Below are 7,264 nucleotides of genomic sequence, written 5' to 3' on the forward strand. Positions count from 1 at the left end.
AGCAGACAGGGAGACACACATGCCTCCAGAGGTTCTGGTTGTCCCCTGGGCGACGGGCAGTGTGCATTGTGCACCTTCCATGGGTATGGAAGGGCAGCCAGGGACCATGACCTTGAGGAGAAAATGGCCCCTTAAGATTGACCCTGTGACCCACAGCTCATCGCCAAAGTGCTTCTCAAAGATGGGCCGCTGTATAAATGAAGAACCAGTCAAACACTTGGAAGGAGCAGGTCTGTGGGCGGCCTGGGAGGGGTGAGTGACTGTTAACTCGTAGCTACTTCCAGAGGAGTCTCTGCCTTTCTCTGGAATGAGGAAGAAGGCAGTGGGCAGGACCTAGCTGGGCGCAGGTGCTCTCTCTCTCTCTGCAGCACCAGCCCCGCCGACCCGCAGCACTGGACACAGGACCTTCTTCGAGCCTTCGGTCCCTTGTGAGCTGGGCCTCTGGGGGTGGGGCTGGGAGGTGCGTTTCTAGATGGTTTCCGGAGACCCTCCTTCTCAATAAGGCCCCTACCTGTTACTTTTCAGCCGCAACAGCACATGAAGTTTCTGCTTTTATGTATTTATCTTCTGGTTCTGGCTCCTGGCCTGCATCTCTGTTCACGAAAAGGGTTGGAGTGCCGGGCTTCTAGAGCCGTGTGCCCAGCAGTGCCCAGCAGCACTCAGGAAGATAAGATTATGACCAGGAGTGGGGCACTTGTGCTTGTGGCTTGCCCCTCCTATGGCCCCGGGGGGGTGAGGGTGGGGTGGGGGAACAGTCTGACACAGGGGGATTTCCCCCTGGATACAATATTGCAATTATTTGGGGGGAGGGGTATGCTGTTTTTACAAAAACCTTCTATTTTAATTGGACCTTCTAAGAGAATTGTACTTAGAAGACTTTTGTTTGTTCCCTGTGTTGTATGGCAAGATACACGAGGTGGCCACTCTGCCTTGACGTCTCTTGGGTCTAAGCTGCCCCCTCACTCCCACCCACCAAAGCCTTGGCCCGGAAGATGCCTCTCATCGTTATGCAGCTGACGGGGAAGGAGACAGGCACGAAGACGCCCTTCTCTGCTCTCCTGGTGCCAGGACCCACGCACAGAGCAGAACACGAGGCCCAGAAGAATCTCACCCTTTCGGGTCCGAAAGGGGTCCACATATGGGGTCATGAAGAAACAGAGAGGACCCCATGCATCCCAGTTTACAGAGAATGAGAGACCCCCAGCCCCGATACTAGACGTCTGTCCCATGGGCCCGTGTGCCCAGTGGGCACTTGCAGGCTGGCCTGGCGGGGGCACGGAGCAAGCACAGGCCCTGTAGGCCCCAGTCTGGTTTAGACCCCAACTGGGTTAAACACCGTGGGCTACCCCGCTTCATGCCTCGGGGTCCCCATTTCCAAAATGGGCTAATGGAGCCAGTCTCAGCAGGATGGTTGGCAGAGTTAAGAGCCGACGCTCCGGTGGTGATGGGGCTCAGCACGGCCAGAGGGGCTGTGTCGGCTGCATGGCTTCTGCTCAGCAAGGCGTGCGCCGTGGTCGGCTCGGGGTCACATCCACCCGAGGGTAGCTGAACTTCAGCTCCGAGCCATGGTACCTGTCCGACCAGGGTGACAGCCCCTGAGAGCCCGGAGCAGCCCGACAGCCTGCCGTCTCAGTGGAGAAGGCAGGCTGGGCTCCAGCCAGGGGCGTTGAGTGCGGGTGCCCGGGCCAGCCGCAAGTTCAAGGCTTCCGGAAGCGAGCCAGCTCTCACCACTAACACACACCTACACGGACACACACACACAGATGCATTCACACACCTATACACATTCACACACATGTGCACGTACACAGACACGTGAACATACATATGTGCACATGGGCACACATTTACACACACACCAAACACACGTTCATACGTGTAAACGTACACACACACTCCGGCATGCACAGACCCCTAAACTCACTCATGTACACACACACACACACACACACACACTCCCACACCAACAGTGCCTGGTCAATACATGGGGTTGGCCTTGCTAAGAGAAACAGGTCTTTCTCAATCATCCCCTGTTGTTCCCACTGGGCACCAAAGGATGTGGCCCAGGGCAGCCTCAGAAGGACAGAGTCCCCGGGCGGGTGATTTCCCAGTCAGGAGCTCAGCCCCGGGGGACTGCCCGGTTTTACCTGGTGGCATCAGGCCCCTTGTCACGTGGGGTCGGCACCCTGCAGCAAATGCTCTGACAACGCCCGCCCCTCTGCGCGAAGGCCACCTGCCTCCCTTATTTCCCTGTGACTCATTCGACACCTCTGGCCACAGGAGGACCCGGACCCGGACCGGCATTTCTGGAGCCTCGCTCTCCTGCCTGCAGGACCTACACCCACGTCAGCCACTGGCCAGTCCCAGCATGGATCTTGTCATGGGCAGTCTTCTCCTGAGCCACCTGCCGCAGGGCCCCAGGGGTGGGAGCCAGCGGACTGTCCCTCTGGAGCCTGCAGCAGGTGAGGGGACCAGTGTCCACCCCCTGCTGTCCCACAGGCTGCTGTACAAGGTAGATTTCTAGTGAGGGAAGATCACTAGCCCCTCCCAGGCCCGGGTGCTCTGTCCTGTCCCCCCACCGCACACACACATCTATGCCAGGTCCTGAAAAGAGGCACTGGGAGAGTCCAACCTCATTCATTAAGTCCTCCCACGTGGCCAGCCGTGCTGGGTCAGTCACTGGAAGAGGCACAAGAAAATGCAGTAACCTCCCCGCTGTCCCTGGTTGTCCTCCCTCTGGTGCCAGCCTGTGCCTGTATTGTGGACCACCTCCCTCCCTCCTTCCCTCCTTCCCTCCCTCTCTCTCTCCCTCTCTCACACAGCTTCCAGAGTCCTCTGCTCAATTCCAATCTGTTTCCATGCAGAGCCCCAGGCTTGCTGTCCATAGTCCCAAATGCATTCAGGTGCTCTGCTGAACAAAGAGAGTCTCCCACCATAGCTATCAAAGAGAAAAAAAAGGGGGCACCTGGGTGGCTCTGTCACTTGAGCCCCCGGCTCTCGATTTTGGCTCAAGATCTCAGGGTCATGGGATCGAGCCCCGTGTTAGGTCCATGCTCAGCATGGAGCTTAAGATTCTCTCTCTCCCTCTCTCTCTGCCCCTCTCCCCCACCCTCGTGTGCTCTCTCTCTCTCTCTTTCTCTCTCTAAAATAAATAAAATAAGGCAGTAAAAATAAAAAGACAGATGGATGCTCTTTCTTACTCTTTTGCTTTGTTTTTCTTTCTTTAACATTTTTCAGATCAAGGTCTTATTAAGCAAGACTCCTGTCTTTGGCCAGAGAGAATCCCAAGGGTGATTTTTTAAGCCTTTAAATGAGTGTAGAAGGAGAGGCTACCAGCGTGCCCTTGAGTTGAGAATGAAAGACATCAGGCAGGGTCACAGAATGAAAGTCTGGGGTGCAACCACTGGTCAGTTGGGCGGGTCTGTCTTAAGAGTTACAGAATCAAATTGCAATTCTTGCTTTTCTTGCTGCTATTTCTTGAGGAACTGCTTCCTGGTTTGGTCTTCGGTGATCTTGAAGCTGAATTATGCAGGGAAAATGTCTACGTCTGTCGGAAACTTTTCTGTTCCGGACGAAAGGGGACTCTATTGGCGCCTATGGTTAACAGGGGAGGGGGACACCGCTCCGTCGAGACTCAATCTCTCCACCCACAATGAGGCCTTCTTCTGGCTCCATCTGGGGATGAGGCCCCAGACCCCACTTTCCCAGTTCAGGCCTGGACTCGTCTGGAGGGTTAGGAAGACTTCTAAGAGGAGGGCGCCTGGATCAAGGCCTTAAAGGGTGTTGGCCACATCTGACAGCTGCACCCACACACAAAGGTACAGCCCTCACACTTGGGAGTCCTTTCATCCATCATCAGTGAGAGACTCCTTGACGAAAGGTCCCTATAAGGTTTGGCCCTGGTTAGGAGCTGAACCAAAGAAGGAACAAGGACGTTGGGGACCAGGAGAAGCAGGCTCATCCAGTGCAGGGACCTTCCTTCCCTACCCTCCCACCAAAGCTGCAACAGGTGCCTTCAGCCTGCCTCTCTTCTTTCCATGCCTCCAACCCAGTTTCTTGCAAGCGGTCAGCTGGAGGGGCTGGCCTTTTTTAAATGGTTGTTTCCCTCTTAACTTGATAAAGCCGGTCCATGAAAGTCATTACCTGCTGAGGGACAAAGAGGAGCAGGACGAAATACACACACACACACACACGTGTGAATATACACACGATCATCAGGTGTGGTGGGAGTGAAGGACATGAGATCCGCTTGTTGGAGAGACACCCAGTCGCTGGCGTGCCATTCCCGTCACAGAAGAGACAGCAACCTGTTCTGAAGTCAAATCACAGGGTGCGTTTTACATTATCCAGAAATTATCATGGAGGGCCGTGGGCACCAGCTTCGTAGATTCCATGTCTACACTACAGAACATGAGAGAAAATAAAACCACCTTTCTTCAGTACAGGACCACGATGTGGAAAAAGCCCACAGAGCTGGAAGGGGGAAGAGGGCATTGTCAGGAGCCAAGGGAAATCTCTTCAAGAACAACAGAAAAATAGTAAGCCTCTTTGCTTCCCCCCCCCCCCCCACAAAGTGACAAATTTGACTTGTCAGATGCAAGTTCAACTTGTGGACAATCCACTCACGACTGATAATCTCTATGGCAACTGCTGTGTCACGTGATGACACAGAAGCAGTGGAGACAGAGGCAGCGCAGCTTTCCAGACTGCTTTTCTTCTAGTAGATTCTACGAGGTCAGCCTAATTAATGGGAGCAGGATTGTGTCCTTGGTTTAGGTCATTGGCAGACGTTCTCAAGGAAGAATGAAGATACATTAGCACCTTCTCTTCCCATCCATGGGGGCCTGTGTCAGGACAGGGGAGGGGGGCCTCCAATGTGGTGTCCCCTCCCCCGCCCCCCCTCCTAACTTGCCAAGCTCCAAACAGCACTTCTAAATACTCTCTTTGTAGAGTCGTGTCTGGAGAAAAACTCTAAATCCTCTCCTGAAGCTTTTAAAATATCAGACACTGGTGAGAGAGGGAGCCAGGAATACAAGCCAAGTCCTCTTTTTAATTAGTATTATAAATTTCTACTTACTTAATTTCCAACTGCTTCTCCCTGCAAAATACAGGTACAATGTAATTAATGCCCTCCGTCCATGACATTTGTTCTTAGACTAGAAAATGCTGTCCCTTTCCCAAGACGTTATCTCTTTCAGCTGGGTCTAATGTAGGTCTGGTGAGTTGGTGAGGGTGGAAAGTTCATTCATTTTCATAGATTTAAAAAAATGAGATGCCTATTGCCTTCCTGACGCGCTCAGCGGTGAGGAGGTGACAGGGCTATCTGCCCGTGTGGGTCCCATCCACTGTGCTCAGTGGTCACTGTGGCCCTTTCCACTGCCGGCACTGCTGTGGGGATCTGTGGCCCGGCCGCTCAGACAGCTCTGGCCAAGTCTAGAGCATTTTGCTTTGTCTGCCACAGGACAATTATTCCATTGTCTCCAGGTTAATGAAGTTTTTGGTCAAAACACAATGATCTCCAACATCTCTTGGACCTCTTTGCTCTTCATCTGGACGCAAGAGTCCATCAATCCCTTCAGAATTGCTTCCTCCTCCAAGTCTGTTCTGCGGACTTGGTGTGTACTTGGAGGTGTGTTTTCAGCCATCGTGTCGGCCGTTGTGGAGCAGCCCCAGCTTCCCAGCAAACCGTGTACGTGTGAGCGTCTATGAGCTCCGGAAATCAGCAAATCATCCACTGAGAACAAGTCAAGGCTATTTATCTGGAGCTTGCTCTCGCAAGGAAGTCAGCCACCATCTTGCATTTGGTAGAGACTGGGGCAGGGAGGGGCATGGAAAAGCTTTGGTGGAAAAGGGGGAGGGCTCCAGGTGTGCCAGGTGGGAGGCTGTCGGTGGGGAAAGCTGTAGGCTAGTGTGTGTGAACGGTTCCTGTGGGATTGGTCAGGGGTGCACATCTGGCTTTATCCTATCAGTTCTAAGTTGGAAGTGGGGACAGGATTTAAGGAAACTTACAGCTATTAATCAAGTCCTGGCAGTTTGGGGTTGATTGCCGTAAGAGCTATTGTTTGGCCTCCTATGCTGGTTGCTACAAATGGCGCGTCTGAGTTCTGTCTTATATATGGTCTGGCCATTATCCATTTGTATATTTAGTTGCTCAGAGTGTGTACAAGACTTCTCCCAGAACCTAACTGAAGTCAGCGAGTTCGACGGGTGGGAGTTGGGGAGGGAAAGTCATTTTTGTACAAAAAAGCCACAGATGGAAATTCAGCATGCTTTTAAGAGAAGTGGATTTGAAGGGTTCTCACTCAACTGTTCCTTTGGCCCAGCAGAAATCTCCCCGAAGGCTCACTGACCTTTCTCAGGCACTATAGTGATTGGGGCTCATACGTTGGTACCAGGGTATGGCAGAATGGCAGCCACGAAGCAGGCTCAGTCAGCTTCCAGATACACCCATCCTCAACTTCCCTTTCCTCCCCGCTCCCTCTCAGCCTAGGGAGCCATCTGTCTACCATACGTACCCACAGGTCTCATTTCAAGGTCTTGTCTTCAGACTTACTGTTTTTCACCAAGGGAAGAATTATTGAGAAGGCAGTCAAGGTTAATCTATTTTTAATCAAGAGGCAAAGACCAAAGATAGGAGCTAGGTATGGAAAGTCAGATACCTTGCAGCAGGTGGTGGTTCTGAAACGCCATTGTCCAAATGGCAGCCGATTCCACCCACACGTCGGGCGGGCGACAGGATTTCCAGACGTGCCTCTTGTTTAGACAGGGAGTTTCTGCCCCCAGTAACATGCCTCCAAGCAGCAAAAAGATTCTAGACCTTTCCAGAGGTCACAGGCTGGAGCCTTGTGGGCCACATTCAGTCTGGAGATGTGTTTTGCTTGGCACACATGTGTTTTCAGTTTTTTAACTACTTGCCAAGATTTTAAGATCAGGAGCTTGCCTTTCACATAAAAAAACTGTAGGTTCCAAGTTCTTCTGAATCTTTTTGTTTGTTTGTTTGTGATTTTGAGAGAAAGAGAGAGAGAGAACACGTGGATGAGTGGGAGAGGGGCAGAGAGAGAGAGGGAGAGAGAGAGAATCCCAAGCAGGCTCTGCGCTGTCAGTGCAAAGCCCAACGCAGGGCTCAATCTTACAAACCGTGAGATTCTGACCTGAGCCGAGGTCAAGAGTCGGACCCTTAACGGACTGAGCCATCCAGGTGCCCTGCAAGTTCTCTGGCAAATGGAACGATCTGGCCACACTGGGTCATCTTCTCACCCGAGGC

General features: G+C 52.6%; 1 long non-coding RNA gene across 1 annotated transcript; it reads left to right on the plus strand.

The window, feature by feature from the left end:
• Window positions 1–362: 362 nt before the first annotated feature.
• Window positions 363–2,987, plus strand: LOC115509755. The gene is made up of 3 exons (XR_003967481.1): window positions 363–428; window positions 908–1,119; window positions 2,281–2,987. It is a non-coding gene; the product is annotated as an uncharacterized LOC115509755 (long non-coding RNA).
• Window positions 2,988–7,264: the final 4,277 nt, after the last annotated feature.

This window comes from Lynx canadensis, chromosome A3, assembly GCF_007474595.2.
Source record: "Lynx canadensis isolate LIC74 chromosome A3, mLynCan4.pri.v2, whole genome shotgun sequence".
Lineage (NCBI taxonomy): Eukaryota > Metazoa > Chordata > Mammalia > Carnivora > Felidae > Lynx > Lynx canadensis.